Source organism: Bufo gargarizans, chromosome 3 (assembly GCF_014858855.1).
Source record: "Bufo gargarizans isolate SCDJY-AF-19 chromosome 3, ASM1485885v1, whole genome shotgun sequence".
Lineage (NCBI taxonomy): Eukaryota > Metazoa > Chordata > Amphibia > Anura > Bufonidae > Bufo > Bufo gargarizans.
Genome location: NC_058082.1, coordinates 331,648,688 through 331,672,294, shown reverse-complemented (window position 1 = coordinate 331,672,294; position 23,607 = coordinate 331,648,688).

The following is a 23,607-nucleotide window of genomic DNA, read 5'->3' as shown; positions in this document are numbered from 1 at the left end:
TCAAAAAAAGCGAATCCTACGTATGTTTCTGACAGATACCAAAGGTGTCTCTTAGCAACTGTGAGAGCACTTTTTTTTTTACGTCTGCATCTAGATAAGTGCTCAGAAGCTGTAGCATATCCAAATCATTCTTTGGAGCCCATCGACTTACAATTGCCTTGTGAAAAAAACTGACATATATGAGGCTGACAAAATGTGCAACCCGTTTCATTTTTCAATTCTTGTTGAGGAATATTCAACTGGTTAGTGAAGAGGACAATATTTATTTTATATACAGTTGTGTTAAAAATAATAGCAGTCAGACATCACTAAACCTGATCAATCACTGTTTTTGGTAGAAATTATACTTCTACATGGCAAATAATTTACTAGCAGGTGTAGTAGAGTATTAGAAATCCAACAGACCCAACAGTCATGACATGTATGCTGCTGATTCTCTGTAATTCAATCACTTATTAAAAGGGACATGTTCAAAATAATATCACTGTGGAGTTCATTGAGTGAGGTCATTCATTCTTTGAAAAATAGGAGGCAATTATTGCCCTTAGTTAAGGAAGGGAGGCAGCACATGTTGTACATGCTGGTTACAGTGCATTTCTCTCTGAAATTCTGGGGGAAATAGGTTGTTCCAGACATTGTTCAGAAGAACAGCGTACCTTTTATTAAAACATTGATTTGGAGAGGGGAAACATATAAACAAGTGCAGAAATTGATAGGTTGCTCTGCTAAAATGATCACAAATGCTTTAAAATGGCAACCAAACCCTGAAAGACGTGGAAGAAAAAGGAAAAACTACCATTCAAATGGATAGAAGAATAGCCCAAATGGCAAGGACTCAGCCAACAATCAGCTCCAGGAAGATCAAAGAAGGTCTAAAGTTACCTGTGAGTACTGTTACAATTAGAAGACACCTATGTGAAGCCAAGCTATCTTCAAGAAGTCCTGGCAAAGTCCCACTGTTGAAAAAAAGACATGTGCTGAAGAGATTACAATTTGCCAAAGAGCACATTGACTGGCCTAAAGAGACATTTTGTGGACTGATAAAATTAATATTGTTCTTGGTCTAGTGACCGGAGACACTGAATTACATTACAGTCCATGTTACATTAACAATATCAATAAACTGTTAAGTTTTGCAAGATTTACATATAGTTCTTAAATATCCATTGCTGGCACCCTGGTATAAACGGCTGACATCGTTGATGAGATGTCAGCAGTTTAACCCTTTCCATACAGCGGTCCGTACGGACCGCTGTATGGAAAAGGTTAACAGTGCAGGGAGCTCCCTCCCTCTCTGATCGGGGGGCTGCTGTGCCTTTTCAGCCCCCCGATGGAGAGGGAGAGAGGCCCCAGGCAGGCCCCCCGAAGCCCCGTCCTCACCCTTCCCCGTCTGCGAAGTTGTGGCAGATGGGGAAGGTTCCCATGGCAACAGGACGCCTGCTCAGGTGCTGAACAGATCTATGCTAAAGACATAGATCTGTTCAGTGTAAGTAAAATACAGTACAGTACTATATATTGTACTGTACTGTATTATACAGACATCAGACCCACTGGATCTTCAAGAACAAAGTGGGTCTGGGTAAAAAAAAAGTTAAAAAAAGTGAAAAAAAAGTAAAAACCAAAAAACACATTTATCACTGATTAAAAATGAAAAAACTAAAATTCCCTACACATGTTTGGTATCGCCGCGTCCATAACGACTTGATCTATAAAACGGTCATGTTACTTTACCCGAACAGTGAATGCCATAAAAATAAAAAATTTAAAACTATGATGAAATTGAAATTTTGCCCACCTTACTTCCCCAAAAAAGGTAATAAAAGTGATCAAAAAAGTTGCATGTACGCCAAAATTGTAACAATCAAACCGTCATCTCATCCCGCAAAAAATTAGACCCTACTTAAGATAATCACCCAAAAACTGAAAAAACTATGGCTCTTAGACTACGGAGAAACTAAAACTTTTTTTGTTTTCAAAATGAAATCATTGTGTAAAACTTACATAAATAAAAAAAATTGTATACATATTACGTATCGCCGCGTCCGTGACAACCTGCTCTATAAAATAACCACATGAACTAACCTGTCAGATGAATGTTGTAAATAACAAAAAAAAACTGTGCCAAAAAGGTATTTCTTGTTATCTTGCCGCAAAAAAAGTGTAATATAGAGCAACCAAAAATCATATGTACCCTAAACTAGTACCAACAACACTGCCACCCTATCCCGTAGTTTCTAAAATGGGGTAACTTTTTTAGAGTTTATACTTTAGGGGTGCATCAGGGGGCCTTCAAATGGGACATGGTGTAAAAAACAAACAGTCCAGCAAAATCTGCCTTCCAAAAACCGTATAGCATTCCTTTTCTTCTGCGCCCTGCCGTGTGCCCGTACAGCAGTTTACGACCACATATAGGGTGTTTCTGTAAACTACAGAATTAGGGCCATAAATAATGAGTTTGGCTGTTAACCCTTGCTTTGTAACTGGAAAAAAAATATTAAAATGGAAAATCTGCCAAAAAAGTGAAATTTTGAAGTTGTATCTCTATTTTCCATTAAATCTTGTGCAACACCTAAAGGGTTAAAAACGTATGTAAAATCAGTTTTGAATACCTTGAGGGGTGTAGTTTCTTAGATGGGGTCACTTTTATGGAGTTTCTACTCTAGGGTTGCATCAGGGGGCTTCAAATGGGACATGGTGTCAAAAAACCAGTCCAGCAAAACCTGCCTTCCAAAAACCATATGGCGCACCTTTCACTCTACGCCCCGCTGTGTGGCCGTACAGTAGTTTACGGCCACATATGGGGTGTTTCTATAAACGGCAGAGTCAGGGCAATAAAGATACAGTCTTGTTTGGCTGTTAACACTTGCTTTGTTAGTGGAAAAAATTGGTTAAAATGGAAAATTAGGCAAAAAAATGAAATTCTCAAATTTCATCCCCATTTGCCAATAACTCTTGTGCAACACCTAAAGGGTTAACGAAGTTTGTAAAATCAGTTTTGAATACCTTGAGGGGTGTAGTTTATAGAATGGGTCATTTTTGGGTGGTTTCTATTATGTAAGCCTCGCAAAGTGACTTCAGAGCTGTAGTGGTCCCTAAAAATTGGGTTTTTGCAAATTTCTGAAAAATTTCAAGATTTGCTTCTAAACTTCTAAGCCTTGTAACATCCCCAAAAAATAAAATATCATTCCCAAAATAATTCAAACATGAAGTAGACATATGGGGAATGTAAAGTAATCACAATTTTCAGGGGTATTACTATGTATTACAGAAGTAGAGAAACTGAAACTTTGAAATTTGCTACATTTTTTTTACTTCATTTTACCAGTGTCATGAAGTACAATATGTCACGAAAAAACAATCTCAGAACGGCCTGGATAAGTCAAAGCGTTTTAAAGTTATCAGCACTTAAAGTGACACTGGTCAGATTTGCAAAAAATGGCCTGGTCCTAAGGTGTAATAAGGCTGTGTCCCTAAGGGGTTAACATGAAGTCAGCCATGTGTGACAGAGTACCAACAGGCAAGACTTCGCTGTCGTCATCAGAAGGCGACCCTGTAAAAGATTTTAGGTGAGGGCCTGCAGGTGAGCTGACCCTGTAAAACATTATATGCGAGTGCCTGCAGTTGAGCTGGCCCTTTAAAACATTATATACAAGGGCCTGCAGGTGAGCTGACCCTGTAAAACATTATATGCGAGGGCCTGCAATTGAGCTGACCCTGTAATACATTATATGCAAGGACCTGCTGCTGAGCTGTCCCTGTAAAACATTATATGCGAGGGCCTGCTGCTGAGCTGATGCTCTAAAACATTATATGCGAGTGCATGCTTTTCAGCTGACTCTATAAAAAAAAAAAATTAGAGTGGAGGGAATATAGACAATCTGGATGAAAAGGAGAAAGCAAGATACAACCATATACTCTTTATTTATTTTTTTATGGTGGAAAAGGTTCATGGGAATACACTACAGTAGATTGAGTACATTATAAATGATTGAAATTGGCTTCATGTTCATCATTAGCTCAGCTCTCCTCTGGTGGAGTTGAGAAGTCAGGGGCAATCCAGGCCTTGTTCATTTTTATCTGAGTCAACCTGTCAGCATTGCCAGAGGACAAACGTATACACTTATCTGTTATAATGCCACCAGCAGCACTAAATACACGCTCAGAAAAAATGCTGGCGGCAGGGCAGGCTGGCCTCCAAGGCGTAGAGCGCAAGCTCGTGCCACGTGTCCACCTTGGATACCCAGTAGTCATAAGGCACTGAGGGATTATTTAGGATGCTGACACGATCTTCTATGTATTCCTTCACCATCCTCCAAAACTTTCCCTCCTTGTACCACTAGGCCGCACATCAGGGTGAGGTTGCTGGCTGGGTGTCATGAAAGTTTTTTGGAACTGCTGTGTGTTCCTATTGTTTCCCTTCCTCGGTTGTCTAAGGAAGTACGGACTTTGCTGCCAGCGTTGTCAGATGGAAAATTTTGGAGCAATCTCTCAACAAGTACCTTCTGGTATTGCACCATTTTACTCATCTCTCATTCCTGTGGTGGAGAGGACGAGAAGTTCTCTTTGTAGCGGGGGTCGAGGAGGGTGAACACCCAGTTATCTGTGTTATGTAAAATGCATATAACGTGAGGGTCGCTGTAAAGGCAGCCTAACATGAAGTCAGCCATGTGTGCCAGAGTATCAACAGGCAAGATGTCAATGTCAACATTAGGATGACTCTCCATCTCCTCCTCCTCTTCTGCCCATTCCCGCTAAACAGATGGAATTAAAGTTTCATGGGTACTACCCTCTTTAGCAGAGGCAACTGTCTCCACATTCAGAGCGTCGTCCTTAATTGTGAGCAGTGATTATTTGAATAGACCCAGCAGTGGGATGGTTACACTGATAATAGCGTTAGCGCAACTAACCATCTGTGTGGATTCATCAAAGTTTTTTAAAACCTCACAGAGGTCTGACATCAATGCCCACTCCTCGCTTGTGAATAGTGGCAGTTGACTTGAAAGGCGATGACCATGTTGCAGCTGATATTCCACAAGTTCCAGCGCGTGCTCACATCGCACAACAGTCAGTGAGCTGGAAGCCACAAGTGCTGCTGCAGCATTGACAGAGTGGCTGAAGCTGTGGATGACTTGCGGAAATGGGCACACGCGCCTTCACTAGTAGCTCTGGTAAATTGGGGTAGGTTTTGATAAACTGCTGAATGACTAAGTTTAAGATGTGGGCTAGGCATGGGATGTGTGTCAGGTTGCCGAGCTCCAAAGCCACCAGCAAGTTATGGCCATTGTCAGACACAACCATGCCTGATTATAGGTTGAGTGGTGAGAGCCACAGCTCGATCTGGTCCCTTATCCCCTGCCACAGCTCTGCAGCGGTGTGCTGTTTGTCCCCTAAGCAGATCAGCTTCAGCATGCCTGTTGACGCTTACCCAAAGCAGTGCTACACTGCTTCCAGCTAGCGACTGATGGCTGACTGCTGTTGGAGGTGGAAGTGGAGGAGGAGGAGACGGAGAAGGAGAAGTGGGGGTTGTAGCCAGTAACATCTCTGCTGGCAGAGACCCTGATGGATGTAGGGCCCGTGGGTAGCATCTGTGCCATCCCAGGGTACAATACAATATAACAGGCTGGGTAAAACTGTAAAAAAAACTGATGTGCGCACCATAGGGTAATTCTGTGAGTACAAAAGTATAAAAGGAGATAACTTGCAAGGCTCACCTTACGTGGTTGTGCAAATGTAGGCACAATACTAATGAGAGTTTGTATGTTAGGTCTGGACGCCTGAATATGATGGTCTGCAGCCACGGGATCACAGGGAATCTTCTGAGTGGAGATGCCTGGAGTCTCCAAGAAGATGATTGGCACAGGAAAAAACAAATATGTCCCACGGCGCAAATTACCATCGACCAGTCGCCAGGATCAGGGAAAAAATATTATTTTATTGCAGCGATACAACGCGTTTCGGGGAATCACTCCCTTCATCAGGTACAAAGAAGCTGCACCAAGGTACGTATTAGTTTTTTCCTATCCCAGGGTACAACTCACTCCTGGCCTCCACAACATTTACCCAGTGTGCGGTCAGGGAAATGTAGCGTCCCTGGCCACCAGCACTTGTTCATGTGTCCATGGTTAAGTGGACCTTTAGTAATTGCCTTGGTCAAAGCATGGGTGATGTTCTGGGACACATGCTGGTATAAGGTGGGCACGGAACACCGTGAAAAATAGTTGCGGCTGGGGACTGTGTACCGAGGGACGGCCCGCCGACATCAGGCTGCGGAAGGCTTCACTGTCCATAAGCCTAAATGGCAACATTTCAAGGGCCAGTCATTTTGAAAGTTGCATTCAAATGACTGTGTTATGGACATTTGGATGCTGCACTGGGACAGGGAAGTGGATTTTGTTGCTGATGGCTCATGCAAAGGTCCAGGTGCAGAACGAGGGGTATCCGGGCCTGCGCCTTCGACAGGGCATTGGCCAGCAGTGTGTAACACAGGGGAAGAGAAGGTAGTGGTGTGACTAGCAGACCCAGATTATGGACCCAGGTGTTCGGCCCACTTATTAGGGTTCTTGGATGCCATGTGGCGGATCATGCTGGTGGTGAGGTTGCTAGTGTTTACGCCCTGACTCATTTTGGTACGGCACAGGTTTCAAACTACCACTCTTTTGTCGTCTGCACTTTCCTAAAAAAAGCGCCATACTGCGGAACACCTACCCCTTGGCAAGGTAGATTTATGCACAGGGGTGCTCGGTGTAACTGTTGCGGGCCTGTTTGGTGTGGGCTGACTTCTCCCTTTTGCAACACCACTGCCTCTTTCAGCCTGTTGCGGTGCTGCGGATCCCTCCCCCTCTGTAGTGCTGTCCTCGCTCAGCTTTTCATCTTCCCATGTTGGGTCAGTGACCTGACCGTCCATCACCTCCTCTTCCACTACCTTGCTCTGCTGATTCTCCTAACTTGACCTAACCACAACCTCAGTGATTGACAACTGTCTCTCATCATCATCCACCTTGTGAAGGAATGATTGCCGTTCACCACCGTCATTTTCTTGAGACTGTGAAAGCTCAAGAGGTTGGGAACAATATCTCAGGACCCTTTTAAAGCATGCTGGGCGCGAGGGCTAAATGTAATAGTGGCGCTGGAAAGAGTTCCTCGGAATATCTGAGTGTGGGATAACTCGTTTTGGCAAGCCTCTCCATGGTGGGAGGAAGGATGATCAGAGTGAGGATTCGATTGACCAGATTCTTTGCTACACAGACTGGACTTGATGGAAGAAAGGGTGGTGCTTAAAGAGGACCTTTCACCGATTATGACACTGTGAACTGAGTATACAGACATGGAGAGCGGCAGCCCGGGATCTCACTGCACTTACTATTATCCCTGGGAGCCGTTCTGTTCTCCTGCTATGCCCTCTGGTATCTCCGGTCACAAAGTTATGGTAGGTGGAGTCTGCCCTTGGTCTTCTGTAGGGCTAGCCTATCGCATTGCAGAGCTCACAGCCTGGGAGAAAATAACCTCCCAGGCTGTGAGCTCTGAGCTGCAATTTGCCAGCGCTAGAGCAGAACAAGGGCAGACTCCGCCTACCATAACTTAGTGACTGAAATCTCTGCCTACTATAACTTAGTGGCTGGAGATACCGGAGGGCATAGCAGGAGAACGGAGCGGCGCCCAGGGATAATAGTAAGTACAGTGAGATCCCCGGGCGCCGCTCTCCATGTCTGTATTCTTAGTTCACAGTATCATAATCGGTGAAAGGTCCTCTTTAACCGATTGGAAGCATTATCTTTATAAATCCAACCGACTAACTGTTGGCACTGGTCCGGCTTGGACAGTGTTGTCCTGCACCGCCCAGCTAAGTTGGACATGAAGCTGGGTACGGTGGATTTTTTATTTTATTTTTTTCTGGTGCACTGGCAGCAGGCACAGTTTTATTGTGCACAGGGCCTCGGCCTCTGTGTGCACCATCAGCATAACGCCCACTTCCCCGTCCTTTAGTGCTCGCCTTCTTCATATTAGTGGTTTTGTCACTAGATGTGGCACAGATTTTTTTTATTGTACGCTAAAGACAGTTTTTGGATGCAGGACAGTATATGTCACAGAACACCACAGAATATGGACACTATTTTAGGCCCAGATTATTGGAATCTGCATTGCAGACACTGTTTTCTGATGTAGTTATAGTAGTGAGCCAAATAAGGGGGACTGGTGGGTAGAAATACCCTTCAGATCTCGCCTATTTGATATAAACGCGTATAAAAACCTGCACAAAAGATCAAAAGATTGTATCTATATAAAAGTCTAAAACATTTTCCACATGGGTAGGATTACTGCAAACTCTCTCAAGTGCCTAAGAGACCGTGTTCTGCAGCATCGTGCACTGTATCGTATGGTACAGTATGTAAATCAATGGGTTAAAAATCTGTATAAAAGGATACCATTATACATACATTTAAAATAATATATAAAATAATATATTTAAAATAATGTGGTATCGTGGGTTCAGTTACTCACTTCACGAGGGGGGCGGTTTACCAGGATAAGCATAAAACACCTGTAAACCCCCAGCGCACACAATAGAAGAACTGAGGAAAGCCACTGACTGGACCGGACGTCACGATGCGCTCCAGCGTGGAACGCACCCACTTCTGGTCATGCGCAAAAGCGCAGCCGGTTACCCTTACTTTCGGCCGATCGCACAGATAGGCTGAAAAACGCCTTCTCCCACACATGGACGGTCCCCCAAAGATATTTTGGTGCCATTTTTCGTTTTCTGGCGCCCTTTTACCAATTAGGGGCCATTTTAACAAACAATTAAACAAGACATAGAGGGTATATATACCTGGGAATATAGACATGGACAATATTGCTCCTGATGAAGGGACGTGCCTGTCTCGAAACGCGTTGAGCCGGATTTACTTACATATGCAAATAAAGACCTTTGAAGAGAAGCACCCGTGTGATTTGCTGCCTTCATCCGTTAATACTCTAGAAACGATCCAGGCTGGGGGGGGGTACTCGGTTTACAGGTGTTTTATGCTTATCCTGGTAAACCGCCCCCCTCGTGAAGTGAGTAACTGAACCCACGATACCACATTATTTTAAATATATTATTTTATATATTATTTTAAATGTATGTATAATGGTATCCTTTTATACAGATTTTTAACCCATTGATTTACATACTGTACCATACCATACAGTGCACGATGCTGCAGAACACGGTCTCTTAGGCACTTGAGACAGTTTGCAGTAATCCTACCCATGTGGAAAATGTTTTAGACTTTTATATAGATACAATCTTTTGATCTTTTTTGCAGGTTTTTATACGCGTTTATATGTGCGTATATATATATATATATATATATATATATGTGCTTTTATTTCACAGCTCGAGACATATATACACACCCCTACATCCTAAAACTTGCTCCTTATACCAACACAAAGCCCAAATACCAACCAATAACGATCAACCACTATTGGCGCCCAAAAGGGTATATTTTAAATAGGCGAGATCTGAAGGGTATTTCTACCCACCAGTCCCCCTTATTTGGCTCACTACTATATCCTCTACAGGCAGACACCTTGTCGACCTGACTATACCCGGAGCAGCCTCTAGTATTCAACACCCAACCTTCTCTCCATTCCACTCCTATAAATCCGAGGCGCCTCAAGTCTTTCAGATCTAGTGGAACCCTTTTCCAACAGATCGGTCTGACCCTCACACTTTCTTTCTCTCTCTCTTATACCCTTCAGATGTAGTTTACAGTTGTGTTCAAAATTATTCAACCCCCAATGCTGTAAAGGGTTTTAGGGAATTTAGTGTACATTTGTAATTGTGTTCAGAATGAAATCTATTGAAGGACTTTTTAAAGAACCAAATGCAACTAAAATGACATAAATTGTTTTTGTAATACAGTATTAAATGTTTTTTTTTTGTGATTTCTTCATTGACACAATTATTCAACCCCTTAAAGACTACCACTCTTAAGAACAGAGGTTCATTCAAGTGTTTTCGATCAGGTATTGAAAACACCTGTGGATGTCAAGGAGCAGCAATCAAGCATAATAAGCACCAATTAGGCAGATTTAAAAGGACTGTGATACTCAGCTCCTTCTTCTAGACATTTACTGGTGTTTACAAACATGGTGAAGTCAAGAGAATGGTCCAGGAAGACAAGAGAAGAGGTGATTTCTCTTCACAGGAAGGGCAATGGCTATAAGAAGATTGCAAAGATGTTAAACATACCAAGAGACACCATAGGAAGCATCATTCGCAAATTCAATGCGAAGGGCACTGTTGAAACGCTACTTGGTCGTGGCAGAAAGAAGATGCTGACTTCGACTGCTGTGCGCTACCTGAAGCGCAAAGTGGAGAAAAGTCCCAGTGTGACTGCGGAGGAACTGAAAAAAGATTTGTCAGATGCGGGTACTGAAGTTTCAGCTCAGACAATAAGGCGCACACTGCGTAATGAAGGCCTCCATGCCAGAACTCCCAGGCGCACCCCCTTGCTGTCTCCAAAGAATAAGAAGAGTCGACTGCAGTATGCCAAAAGTCATGTGGACAAACCACAAAAGTTTGGGGATAGTGTTCTGTGGACTGACTGGGGGGGACGGGACAGAGATGTGCTGATGCTGCCCATCTGGAGGGGACAGGGAGAAATGTGCCAATGCCATGGTGACTGGGGGGGGACAGAGATGTGCTGATGCTGCCCATCTGGAGGGGGCAGGGAGAAATGTACCAATGATTGGTACATTTCCCCCTGTCCCCTCCAGATGGGCAGCATCAGCACTCCCCCCCCCCCCCGGTCACTATGGCATTGGCACATTTCTCCCTGTCCCCTCCAGATGGGCAGCATCAGCACATCTCTGTCCCGTCCCCCCATCCCCCATGGCACTGTTGGCACATTTCTCCCTGTCCCCTCCAGATGCTGCATCTCTGTCCCGTCCCCCCATCCCCTATGGCACTGTTGGCACATTTCTCATTCTCCAAATAAATACATACTTGTTCTTTGTAGATAGACGACTAGCTCTGAGCCTCTAGCTGTAGTGCTGCCGCCTGCCGCGTGGGCCTTGCTGTGTCTGCTGGGCGCGCTCCGTCTTCTCTCTGGGGGGCGGAGCTCATTGGCAACATCAAAAGGAAAGACGTGCCTGTGCAGTGCGGCAGCTACCCTCCGTCTCCTTCAATTGTCCGGACCGGAGCGCTACCTGTGTCACACTGTGTAAGTTGGCTGCCCGCCCGCAGGCCCTGCAGAATAAAGATTTGCGTCACGGCGGGCTGTCGGCCGCCCGGCGCCCCTGTTGCTATGGCGCCCTGTGCGGCCGCACAGCCCGCACACCCCAAAGGCCGGCCCTGATCGCTGCAAGACACTTGTGTCAAGCTATGCTTCACGTTTAAAAGCTGTTATAACTGGAAAAAGATGTTGTACTAAGTACTAAGATTGAATGTCACTTGGGGGTTGAATAAAACTGATAATGATGTGAGCACAGAAAATACATTTGTGGGTATTTCATTATAAATGTTATATTATATTTGTCTGACTTACAAGTGCCTCTTTGATTTAATTGTAAACAAGATGACTGAAATGATCAAAATCAATGTCCAACTGGCCAAAACACTCAATTTCAGTGGGGGTTGAATAATTTTGAACACAACTGTATATTTATATTTTTCACTATATCTGGGCCTGACAACCACACAAGGTGTTGAAGCACAGATCACACAATTCACGGATTACACCGCTGACTGCAAAAATGTGAATAAATTATGGGAGAAATATTTTTCTGTATTTAAGGGTACTTTCACGCTAGCATTTTTCTTTTCTGGCATACAGTTCCGTCACAGGGGCTCTATACCAGAAAATAACTGATCTGGCATATCCCCATACATTCTAAATGGAGAGTAATCCGTCCAGGATGCATCAGGATGTCTTCAGTTCAGTCATTTCGACTGATCAGGCAAAAGATAAAACCGTAGCATGCTCCGTAGCATCTCCGGCGAAAAAAACCGAAGACTTGCCGGAATGCCGGATCCAGCATTTTTCCCCATTAGTATTCAAAACACCGGAATGCCGGTAAAAATGTGAAAAAAGATACGCATGACAAGCAGAGAGACAGATCCGTTCTTAAAATGCATTTGTGAGACGTATCCATATCCTGATGCCTCTCACAAATGCTTTCAGTCACATCCAGATCAGCGGATCCCGCGGGCAGTTCCGATGACGGAACTACTTGCTGGATCACACTGCCGCAAGTGTGAAAATATTCTACATTTTTTCCCCTAATATCTAGGCCTGACAAACACACAAGGTATTGAAGTACAGATCACACAATTCACGGATTACACCGTTGACAGCAGAAATGAGGATTATGGGGAAAAAAATATTGTTTTCACTAATATTCTTTCTATCTCTGCTCCTGACACACAGAAGGTATTGCTGCACACCTTCTACATAGCAAAAGAATCGCTATTTCGTAAAGTATAAAAAAAAAATAACAGTACAGTAAAAAATACAGTACTACTTTGCACAATTAAATTGCTGCCACCACACACAATAGTCCTTAGAAGGACTTTTGGGTCTTTGAAACGTTATTTACTGGAATATGTTGCGATCACAATCTCCCTACACTATCTGTCCATTCCTAATCTCCCTGATTTGCAATGAGCCGAACCCGCGTATAGCACCCGATGACGCGTTTGAGCCAGCCAATCACTGTAATGCCAGCAGCCAACATGGCTACTGCCATTTCAGTGATGGCAGTACTTACCTGCACGTTTATTGGTTGCTTAGCAGCCGTGAAACGTGTGGTAAGGAGACTCATGCATGCCGCTCGAGCATATGTGGTACTCGGCCGAGTAACCCCATGTGCCGAACATAGCGATTTGTATACGAGCATGCAAGCTCATCACTACTGGATACTACAGCGGGTTTACTGCCCCAGTGTGTTCAGAGAAGTAGAAGAGTTTTGTAAGTCTGCCCAACATGCCAGATAAATAGCCCCAAGCTGCATTTCCGGAGCCCCCTAGTGCCTCTCCTGATTATCGAGGTCAAGTTCGAGCGAATCCCTATGGATCTCATAGGCCCAGTACCGAAGTCTGCTAGAGGGCACCAACACATCTTGGTCGTCCTCAACTATGCCACTCGGTACCCAAAGGTGGTGCCACTGCGGCATACATCAGCCAAACTCGTAGCTAAGGAGTTAATGGAGATGTTTTCTCGAGTGGGTCTACCTAAAGAGGTTCTGACTGACAAAGGGACCCCTGTTATGTCCAAGGTCATGAGGGAACTCTGCAAGTTTCTCCACATAAAACAGCTACCGACGTCCGTGTATCATCCGCAAAAGGATGGCCTGGTAGAGAGATTTTATTAAACATTAAAAAACATGTTAAATAGAGTGGTGTCTAAGGATGGGAGGGACTGGGACTTTCTTTCCTATCTCTTGTTCGCAGTGCGAGAGGTGCCTCAGGCCTCTACTGGGTTCTCGCCCTTCGAACTGATATATGGCAGACACCCTCGCGGTCTGTTGGACATAGCCAAAGAAGCATGGGAACAACAACCCACACCGCACAAAAGTGTTAATGAGCATGTCACCCAGATGAAAGGAAGGATGGAGACAGTGTTGCTTCTAGTCAGGGACCATATGGAGGCTGCGCAGCGAGCCCAGAGTAGGGTCTATAATCGGCAGGCTCGCGTCTGGAACTTTAACCCGGGTAATCGGGTTTTGGTTCTGGTACCAACCGTAGACAGTAAGTTCCTAGCTAGGTGGCAGGGGCCCTACGAGGTACTCGAGAAAGTGGGAGAAGTAAATGACAAGATACACCAGCAGGGGCGGCAAAAGCCGGAGCAGGTGTACCATGTGAATTTTCTAAAACCCTGGAAAGATAGGGAGTCGTCTACTGAAGACAGCCTGTGGACAGGTTTTGTAGGAGAAAAGGTTCAGGCTCCTCGGTCTGATGCAAGAGAAGCAGTTAGTAAAAATAGCTGACATCCTCTCCTCTAAACAGGCTCAGGAAGCCAGGGAGTTCATCAGTCTGAACACTGATGTGTTCTCGGACCTCCCTGGACACACTTCCATAATCCAGCATGACAGTGTCACTGAGCCTCAGGCAAAAGTCCGGTTAAAACCATACCGGGTACCCGAGGCTTGGCGTCAAGCCATCGCTTGTCCGAAAAATGAATGAGCCAGACCAATAGTCTTAATACCCAAGCCAGACGGGACTTTATGGTTCTGTAACGATTTTGGCAAACTAAACGAAATCTCCAAGTTCGATGCGTATCCCTTGCCCCGGGTAGATGAGCTTATCGAGAGGTTAGGACAAGCCCAATATTTTTCAGTTTTGGACCTCACGAAAGGCTACTGGCAGGTGCCCTTAAAGGAGGATGCCATTGAGAAAACTGGCTTTTTCACCCCTGAAGGGCTCTTGAAGGGACGGTAGTACGTGATGGTCTGCTAGAATGACCAGGCTGAAGAGGCTTTTTCTGCATTGAAGTCGGTCCTGTGCAGGTCACCGGTTTGGGTGACCTCCGACAAGAGGGAGTTTGTGGTACAGACCAATGCCTCTGAAGTAGGCCTTGGAGCTGTACTCTCTCAGTAAATCAATGGGTAGGAACATCCCATTGTTTTCCTGAGCCGCAAACTCACCCCAGCCAAGACTAAGTACAGTATAGTGGAGAGAGAGTGCCTGGCCATCAAATGGGCACTCAAGTCTCTCCACTATTATCTGTTGGGGAGAAAGTTCCATCTGGTGCCAGCCACTTCCCTCTCAGGTGGATGAGCCAGGCCAAAGAGAGGAATGCTCGGGTCACCAGATGGTTCTTGTTATTACAGAAGTTCTCAGTGGAACACAGGGCAGGCCGCTTGCAGGGAAACGCGGATGCCCTGTCGCAGGTACACTGTCTGGCAAGTGTTCACCCCCTCAGTTGAACAAAGTGGGGAGGTATGTAGGAAGGCACTGGGTCCGTCGTTGACAGAAGGCATCTGTCACCGAGGTTCCTGGCCTTGGTGAAGTAAGAGCCAGTATTTTCAGGTGTCAGCAGCAGCTAATGCTGATTGACACTTTACTATTTTAGTATGGCTGTATAGCTGATCTGGGACGGCTCTTACTAGGAGTAGGCAAAGTGCTGGGTGGGTGACTACTCCCCACATACCAGGCTGGGTCTTGGTTTTGGGCTATAAAACACAAGCAGCACTGTCAGGTGGTGTGGATTACTCCTTACTGACAGTGGAGCTTCGTAAGTCTCTGTGTTGGGATCTGGGATTTTGGGCCTGGATTAAGGCCTGCTACTTTGTTAGTGTAAAAGGAGGAGGATTCTGCTTTGTCCAAGGACTTCTTCTTTGCTGCATGGTGTGAACGAACACCAGAATCACAAGGTGACTGTTTTCCTTGAAACTGACTTTTAGTTTCCTTAAAACTGACTTTTTATTTTGAACTGTTTAATTCAAAGACTTTGTTGTTGCCTCTGTAATGCGTCCGCTAACCTGCTTATTAGAGCGAACCCCCACACCACTAATGAGTTAAATTTCAGCCACGGTGATTAGAGCTCAATCTTCAGTTGTAGAAAAAGTGTTAATTATTACAATATACATTATATGTTAGTTGTCACTTTTGTCTCATTATTACTTTTAGTTGTACTGCCCATAGAGTTTCAGATAAAGCCTGTGCTGTGCTAATTCTTGTGTAACAAAAACTGAAAAATTGCATCAGCTACTAAAACAAGTAATAATAATATGGAATATCTCACTCTGTGCAAAATACAGTCAATCAGTGGATGTCTTCTGTGGTAAAAACTGCTCATCTGCCATACAGTAATTCGATGGAAGTACTAGCTGACAGAGACATATTGAGAGAGCTTTTATTATGAAGAGGAGGAAGGGAAAAAACTGAAGCATAAATCATTATTGGCGAACATCTCAGCCGAGAGCAGGAGTGTCGCTTGCTGCTGCTTGTAGTGCAGCCCAGACATAAATCATAATTCCCCTACAATAGATCCCTTGTAACCGCCATCAGGAAAAGAGTTTGGCTTTATTGATTTTTTTGACACCAGGGCCCTGGCAAGAGCTGCTTTGAATCATTATGAAATGAAACTGATTAGGAATTCATGGAATACTAAATAAATTTTACGAGCATGTTGTAAGTTTTTGATGCATGGGGAGCAGAAAATGAAGACTAATGATATAAAAATTATAAAGCATGCTGAGTATTATTATACTACTATTGATTTGGTTCAGACTGTACCTTAGAATTGAAGTCTGTCTTGTGCAAAGTTATACACACAGAGGTTTTTTTTATTTATTTTTTTTGTTCATTGCTGCTCTCTGCATCTTTCTTTTTATAAGCAAGGCCACCAAAGGTAAATAATTAAAAGCGAGACTTGAGCTCAGTTTCCTCTTTAATACTGTGTAGTCACTGAAAGGCAAAATGAATTATTAGACTGGGAGCTGAATAATTTAGAGCAGATGCTTTTGAGGGTAACCTTGTAGCTGGATTTTTTATTTTTTTTTATCAGCTTTTGTAGTTTTAAAGGGAACCTGTCATCAACTTTATACTTACCTCACTGAGGGCAGCATAAAATAGTGACAGAAATGCTGATTTCAGCGGTGTGTCACTCATGAACTAAAAGTAAGTAGTTGCTGAGAACCAGCATCATAATCATTGTAGCACAGGCCTTGAAAAGAGTCAAATCTACTTGAGCAGAGTCCTGGTTATTTAGAATCTCCTGCTCTCCCTGCTCATCTGCTGATGATTGGCAGTAGTGACGGACTTGCAGTTCGCCCGGCAGTCGGTTTGCAGCAAACTTTGCACGTTCACGATCCGCCAAACATGAGAACATTTGGCGATGGCCGCTCACGCCATATTCTTTTGCATTGCGCTGAACTTTGACCCATGACACATCCATCAGGTGGAACAGGACAGTTAATTGAGACATTTCAGCACATGGACACACCCCCAACCCTATAACAGAGCTCGATCTGGCAGCCATTTTACATTATGTGTTTTGCCAGCGTAGGGAGAGGTTGTATTTTGGAGCAGGGATAGACTGTTAGGAACTTAGGGACACCGAATGCTAGCTAATAGGGCCACAAAAGTCCTTTTAAGTACTGGTAACGTTGTGCTATCGATAGGTGTGATACACAGAGGGGTGTGATAGCATAGAAAGTATATTATAGTGCATTTGTATGCTTCCAGACAATACTGATTGAGGGCTGCGATCTATCAGCTTCCACAAAATAGTGATTGAAGTTTTCCATATACCTGCATCCACAAAATTACTGCTTGAGGGTGATATACAGCTTCAACTAACAACTGATTGAGGCCTGCCATATATCAGCTTCCACAAAATAGTGATAAAGAGGTTTTCCATATACCTGCATCCACAAAATTACTGCTTGAGGGTGATATATGTACCAGCTTCAAATAAGGGTACCTTCACAATAGCGGCAGGGGACTCCAGCAGGCTGTTCCAGCGGGTGAACAGCCTGTTGGATCCATCCTGCCGCTAGTTCACGTGTGCCCCCGGACTGCCACTCCGTCCCCATTGGGGCGGGGTTGGAGTTCCGGCGGCAGCGCACGCCGAGAGGCAGCTAGACTAAAAGCAGCCAGGGTGCCATCAGTGTTATTGTACCTTACACCTTCTTTCTGGGGGGGCTTCTCCATCTGAGACAAGTCAGCAGGAGTCTGAAGAGGAGTCAAAGGAGAAAGATGACTGGGGGAAGGAGGAAGAGGAGCAAGAAGAGCAGGCTTTAAACTTTACGGGGATCCCTGGTGTTGTCCGTTGCTGGGGGGAGGAGACCAATGACGACCAGGGCGCTCCTCCGCTTCCAATTTAGTGCAAATGGGGCCTTCATGCTTAAGTGTTTGAAGATGGACCCCCTTATAAAAAGCATAAAGGTCAAGTACCTGTAATGGGTGGCAACATACTTAGACCCCCGGTACAAAAATAAAATGGCCAATCCTACCGCACCTGCAAAAAGATGGCAGGGTTTGAAGATGTGTTGGTCACTTCAGATATGAGATCATTCTTGCAGCCAACCCATTGACAGCCACCCTCCGTATCCAGCCTCAGGGAACGCCTAAACCGACAGGTGTCCGACTACACCTGGTTAATGGCCGATGTGGATGCTCTGTGAAGTGAGGAACCACTTGACTAATGGGTGTGTAGGCTTGACCTGTGGCCAGAGCTGGCACAGTTTTCCATGGAACTCTTGGCTTGCCCCTCGTCGAGTGTCCTGTCTGAAATGACATTCAGCGCAGCAAGGGTGATCATGAATTAGGCATGGATCTTGGAGGAATTCAACACCTGTGATGATCAAGTGTCATTGAATTTCCTCATGCTAGCCCACACATATCCATCATCACCCAGAAAAAAAGAATGGTCCTTGCCTTATGTATATACAGCAGCATAAAAGGCCTTTCATGTCAGGTGAATGCCTAATTTTTGGGGCCTGTACTGAATGACAGTTACATATTTATCCTGTGACGGCCTAATGTACCTCCAGCCATGAACTGCATTCACCATAAGGACCTTCTAATGTCACAGGTCATGTGACTGTGCCCCTCACTCCGTACTGTGTCTCCTTATACCCTGAATTGTGCCCCCTTACCACACACTGTGCAGTGCCCCTAGTATTCCCTGTACTGTACCCTTTTATCCGGTATAGCGGTGTTATCCGGTTACTTCACAGAGGTGTTATCCGGTCAATGTATGGCGGTGGTATCCAATAACTGGATGGCCATAACTGTATCCCTTTCCCTGCCCACACCATCCTTTTTTAGACCTGGAATGAGAGGGGAAAATATGCAGATTGCAGTGCAAAGGACCTTTGCACCACAATCTGTGTCAGAAATACACCTAACATAGACGTATTTCTATATAATAAATGACCATCTAATTGTATTATTATTCAGAGCTAGGGTTAATATCTTTATATTATATAGATTCTAGTATATTATACTGTGCCCTGTATTTCCCAGTAGAAAATTATCCTTGGTAAACACAGTCCTCATCCCTGACCACCAGGACCAGGTAGCGCTCTGTCAGTACATGGCGGCCTCCCCTATCCGCCACGCTGCTCCACTGTGTACTGGTGCTTATTCTGACACTAGGGCTGGGTTCACATCCTATTTTTGCCATCTATTTAATGCATACCAAAAATATATGCATTAACAGATGACTCAGACGCCATACAGTGGCGTCCGTTCACCATACAGTTCCATGGTAGAAAAAAAAATTACGTTAACGTATACATTTTTTTAATGGACTCTGCGTGGAGTGCTGCACATTTGTATACATCAAACCGATAGGAAATAAAAAAATTCTAGGCTCCAGCAGGGGACATTTTTGAGAGTTCCCCTTTAAGATGCATAAAAATGGCCCCTGATTAAAATACATATTTTTGTGTGGGATTTTTGCCAATGATCCCCCTCTGGTATATCACTGTCCATGTTGTGGGACTATTTGTGTAATTCTAGTAAGTGTTTTCTGGCTGCAAATATGACCTGAAGGTTTTTCAGGTTCGCCTGCCATTAAAGTGAATGAGGCCTGCTGCAAACACGCAGTTCGAGAACATTTGATCGTGAATCGTCCCAACTGATGTTCGTCCATCACTAATTGGCAGTTCTCTCCTAGAGAGAAAGGGAGAAAACTAGGTAGAAGACTGTCAATCCTCAGCGGGTGGGCAGGGAGAGAAGGAATTTATAATTAACCATGGCTCTTCTCAGGTGGCCGTGACTCTTTTCCAGGCCAGTGATGAAAAATGGAAGTCACAGCAGCATATCCAGTGCGTCATTTATTGGACGCCTTGAGTGCACACAAACAAAGTACGACGTTTCGGCTACACATTAGCCTTTGTCAAGTATACTTGACAAAGGCTACTGTGTAGCTGAAACGTTGTACTTCTGCCCGGCCAAGCGAGTCAACACTCCTGAGGCTAAGACAGCCAGCACCCCTGAGTCTTTAGAACTGTAAGTAAATTATATATAAGTGGAGCTTATAATATGAAAGAGACAAATTATATACACCTAATTATATATATATTACAGATAGTCAGTGTAGGTTAGAACGCGATATAGTGTAGCTGTTCCAGTGCAGGGTGTTAGGTAGTGTAATAGGAATTACTGTTTCTCTGCTGTCCATACATACATGCTACAGACGTAGCAGTGTGATGTCACAAGTTCACAACAATACATAGTGCACCAATCAGTAATGTAGTCAGACCTGCTAAAATGTGAAGTTGCATGTATTTCGCCAAAATATTTGCATCATTAATTGCCGATTTGCACAATCACAAATATATTGGAGCACGCTATCTGCATATAAAGCTATTGTAATGTTCTGCCGTGCCAACCATTTTCTCCAGTCTCAGGGAACCTCTAGCAGCTTGAAAAATTTAGCAAAAGTGACCCATGCCTGTATTGCGTGCAATACGTGCATATTACATTGCCGCTATTTGCAATCAAGAAAATAATGGCAAATTCTCAAATTCACAAATTTATGATGAATATTTGCCCAAATATTAGCAAAATATAGCAAATTTGAATATTGCCCCTGCCGCTCATCACTAGACATTACTTTAAAGGGGCACCTGTCATCAACTGTATGCTGCCAATACTAACTGCATAGTGACAGGTGAGTTGATTTCAACGGTCTGTCATTTTAAAGTTAAAAGTAAGTGGTTGCCAAGAACCAACATCACAATCATTGCAGACTGGCTTGGAAAAGAAGAAACAAAAGTGGAAGAGCAGCACAACCGGACCTTCAGACCCAAAACCAGAATGCAACAGCTGCAATTGGACCGCAGATCCACAGCAGTCCAGGAACAGCGACAGTTCTGATGAGAGTTCCAGCAGTGTAATGCTGGGGCTCCGATCGGTTACCAGGGCAGCCAGGACGCTACTGAAGTCCTGTCTGGCTGCCATGGTCAGTTAGTCAGCAGCATACTTACATGCTCTGTGGTCGCCCGGCACTCTTTCTTCTTGTAACTCACAGGTCTGTGCAGCGCATTGCTTATGCTTATAGCAATGTGCCACACAGACCTGTGAGTTACAAGAAGAAGGAGCAACCGGGCGGCCACAGAGCATGTAAGTATAATGCTGCAGAGTAACTGGCCATGGCAGGCAGAACTTCAGTAGCGTCCTGGCTGCCATGGGAACCGATCAGAGCCCCAGCATTACGCTGCTGGGACTCTGATCGGAACTGCCGCTGCCACCAATGATGGGGCGGTGGACTGCCAACCAATGATTTTTAAACTGGGGGGGAGGGCGCACTGCCCACCAATGATTTTAATACTGGAGGGGGGAGGGCGCACTGCCCACCAATGATTTTAATACTGGGAAGGGCGGGGGGAGGGCGCATTGCTCACCAATGATTTTAATACCGGGGGGGGGGGGGGGTAGGGCGCACTGCCCACCAATGATGCAGCATCCCCATCAAGGTCACAAAAAAAAGGCAATTTTTTTGTCACCTAACATCACAAAAAGTGTAATAGCAAGCAATCAAAAAGTCGTATGCACCCCAAAATAATGCCAATAAAACTGTCCTCTCATCCCACAAAAAATGAGCCCCTATTTAAGACAATCAGCAAAAAAAATAAAGATACTAAAATGTAAAAAAAAAAAAAAGAATAATATATTATAGTGTAAAACATGGATGTCAAACTCATGGCCCTGCAGATGTTGCAAAACGACAACTCCCATCATTCCCTGATAGCTGTAGTATGCCCAGGCATGATGGGAGTTGTAGTTTTGCAACAGCTGGAGGGCCACGAGTTTGACATCCCTGGTGTAAAACCTAACAAATTTAAAAAAGTAGACATATTAGGTATTGCCGTGTCCAAAAAAATCTGCTCTATAAAAATAACACATGACCTAACCCCTCAGATGAACTCAGTAAAAAAAAAACGGTGTAAAAAAAAGCAATTCTTTACACCGTTTTTATTTCTATTTTTTTCTCTGTGTTAGTCTGAGGGGTTAGGTCATGAGAGCCATAGTTTATTTTATTTTTTTAATTCTGTACAATTGTGACCAAATAGAATTAAAATTGGGGAAGGGGATTATAAATTTAGTACTCCATGGAAGTGTGGTGCTCCCTGAAGCAACAGTCAATGCAGAGGCCCGGATGATCGGGGCACATGTCACACTGAGTGGTGGTGTCCTTCCGTATCCTGTATCACCCTCCTGTGACACACTCTGCACTTATTTTGGGACAGTCCCTTCTTTCAAGTATGGGGGACCACACCGGGAAAGTGTTGGCTAGTGACGATCCGGGTGCCTCCAGTTCCCGAGGTACTCCGTCCTGCTCTTTCCCAGTCAGAAAAGAGCAGGGCCTTGAGGACTGCCTCATAGAACTGCAGGAATTTCCCTGTGTTGCCAGCGTTCCGGGACAGCAGAAAAGAGTTGTACAAGGCAATCTATACCAAGTAGACTGCAACTTTTTTGTACCATGCCCGGGTTTTGAGCATGGCGTTATATGGCTTGAGGACTTGATCAGAGATACAATCGGACTTGAGGACCGTTGCCGCGGTACCTCGCACAGGGACAGGGGTGATGCCTTTACCGCTAATTGTGGACAGTACAAGGACATCCCTCTTGTCCTTATATCTGACCAGCAATGGGTTTCCACTGGTAAGGGCACGGGTCTCACTCCTGGGGATAGGTACCTGGAGGGGGTGGGTAGGGAGGCCGCATTGATTTTTCCACACGGTCGCACGAGCGGATGTGGATCTGGCGACGAGGGACTGGAACAAGGGGATACTAGTATAAAAGTTATCCACGTACAGGTGGTAACCCTAATCTAGCAGTGGGTGCATAAGGTCCCACACAAGTTTCCCGCTAACACCCAGAGTGGGGGGACATTCAGGGGGTTCAATACTGGAATATCGCCCCTCGTACATACGAAACTTGTAAGTGTACCCTGAGGTACTCTCACAAAGTTTGTACAGCTTCACGCCATACCTCGCCCGCTTAAAGGGAACATACTGGCGGAAAATGAGTCACCCCTTGAAAGCAATGAGAGACTCATCAACAGCGACCTCCCTTCCAGATACATAGGCCTCCCAAAAAATTGGGGGGACATGCTGCGTTATCTGCATAATGCAGGCATTTCCAGATGGCCTCAAAACGGGAACGTGTCATGGCCTTACAGTAGAGAGGGGTCTGGTAGAGGACGTCCCCACTCCAGTACTGCCCGACACAGTTTTTTTTTACTAGGCCCATGTGCAGCATGAGGCCCCAAAACGTTCTCATCTCGGCTGCACTGACCAGAGTCCAGCCACCAGACCTAGCCAAAAAGGAGCCTGGGTGTTGAGCAATAAACTGTTGGGCATACAAGTTCGTTTGCTCCACCATCAGATTCACAAAGTGGTCACTGAAAAAAAATAAAGTCATATTCAGTGAAGCTCACTATGGGAATCTGGATTCCTGATTGGCCAACAAAATCAGGAATCACGGGCTCAAAATCCTTAGGGGTACACCATGCAAGTTCACCGGTAGGGGGCTCAGATGGACTTATCTGGTGGGCAGGATAACTAGTACGAGCCCCAGAGCTGCTCATACTAGTGTGGGCCACAGAATCCTTTGCATGGGGGTCCTCTTGCTCTGCCTGGTGGCGTCTCAGCCGCCTT